This window comes from Carya illinoinensis, chromosome 8 (genome assembly GCF_018687715.1).
Source record: "Carya illinoinensis cultivar Pawnee chromosome 8, C.illinoinensisPawnee_v1, whole genome shotgun sequence".
Taxonomy (NCBI): Eukaryota; Viridiplantae; Streptophyta; class Magnoliopsida; order Fagales; family Juglandaceae; genus Carya; species Carya illinoinensis.
In genome coordinates, this window is record NC_056759.1 from 15,864,340 (window position 1) to 15,866,416 (window position 2,077).

Sequence of the window (2,077 nt, forward strand, 5' to 3'; positions counted from 1 at the left end):
GAACAGTGACCAAAATTTAAGGTAACAAATTATGTCACTGACATTTAACATTAATCATATAAGATAGTTACCTAGAGATAACTATATTATTAAAGCTACAAATCTAAACCTCTCAATTGAGCTCTATCAGACTTAAGTGAACAATAAAAATTATAATAGAAACCGTTATGTAAGACTAATTGAAACAAACGATAAAAATTAAGCAAACAAACAATAAAAATTAATTATATGGTTTTATCTTTGCCTTCACTCCTAATTGTTAATTCGATAGTAGTACATATATACTTACTAACAAAACTAATTGAAATTAATAAATTAGTTAGTATAAGGCAAAGATAAAACAAAATACCTTAGTGTAAATAAATAGGAAAAATGAGGTTATAAATTTATCAAATAGCTTATAAAAAGAGACCAAGATATTTTCTTACCTCTTATGAGATGTGAAAAAAAATGAGAATGTGAGATTTTATTAATGAAAAAAATAGTTGTGAGTATGAAAATTGTTGAAAAACTAAATGAAACCTAGACAACTAAATACTAAGTAAGATTTTTTAAAATGTTTTCAGGCGGCAAATTATCTTTATATTAAGACATCTATAAAAACCATATACTAAAATCAATTTTTTATTTTTTATTTTTTTTTGGGAGATGGGGGGAAGCATCAATGTAGGTCCACCCTTGTCCCCTAGTGTGTACATATGAGCAAGAGATGCTGGTGCTTGAATGTATTCATTTTTAGTATTAAATTGTTAGAATAAACTATTTGTGAATACACCACATCGTTGGTGGATCTGTTCATCAAATCACGTATCGCTTGTCATTTACTATTCGTGGCTCAATTAGAAGTTCTAATGGAATGCTCATTGTTGGAAAAATAACCCATTTCATATAGAAATTTTAAGCATTTTAATTTATTAATTAGGCTGGGTACAAAAGAGTGTAAACTATGAAGTTGGCATATGTTGGAGAAATATAGCCATTAAAAAATATATCTATTGGAGAAATATAGCTATTAAAAAAATATATTCATTGGAAAAATATGACTAAATAAATATATCCGTTTTAAATATATATATGATCGTTGAAAAAATATATTAGTTAAAAAAATATAACCGTTGTAAAAAAAGACCGTTAGAAAATTTTATCGGTTAGAATAATATGAACGTTAGAAAACTAATGTGTAATTTTTTTTATTAAAGATTAAATATTCAAATTATAATTAGAATTAAAATAAATGAAAATATCAAAATCAATATTTTAATAAAATAGTGATAAATTTGTTGAATCTATTATTTAGTGTTGTTAAAAAATGACTAGTTAAATTTGTAAAAGTAAATTTTCTAATCAAATTTTGATTAAACTTTATTGATCGAGTAGTGCTCTTATTAACTAATATTCTCACATACGTACTTGAATATATATCCTCACATATATAATATTCAGACAAGAAATATACTCACTATATATTTATATAGTTTTTTTTTTTTATGAGCACATAATAAATTAATAATATTTATAGCCTCGTTAAAACAATAGAAGCAAACATCGTTTCTGAGATGTGTTTAGTGTCCCAAGAAGGGACTTGTACATGATGTTATGTGATAATTTTGGAAATCTTTCATGCATCTTATCTCATCATTAAATTTTTTTAAAATTTTTACATAAAATATAATAAATAATTTAAATTTTTTAAATTTTAAAATAATAATAATATTAAAAAATAATATTTTAATAATATTTTATTCAACTTTTAACTTTTATCTAATATTTAGGCTCATAAGAGAATGATATGACTATTTCAATGATCCTATGGATTAAAGATTTGATTGACATTGCTTGTACCTTAAATTTATTCCAGGACTGAAAACCATGTTCAGGCTAGCTAATCTATTATTATGGACACTTGCTAAAATGATGATTCTCGATATGGGTGTAACTAATTTGGTTTTGTCTGGTTTTATAAAATTTTTAGAGCCGAATCGATTACACTAGTTTTACATTTTTAAGAATCGAATCTGCACCGATTATATTTTTAAACCGATACTTTCAATTTTACCGGTTCAGGTCCGGTTCGATC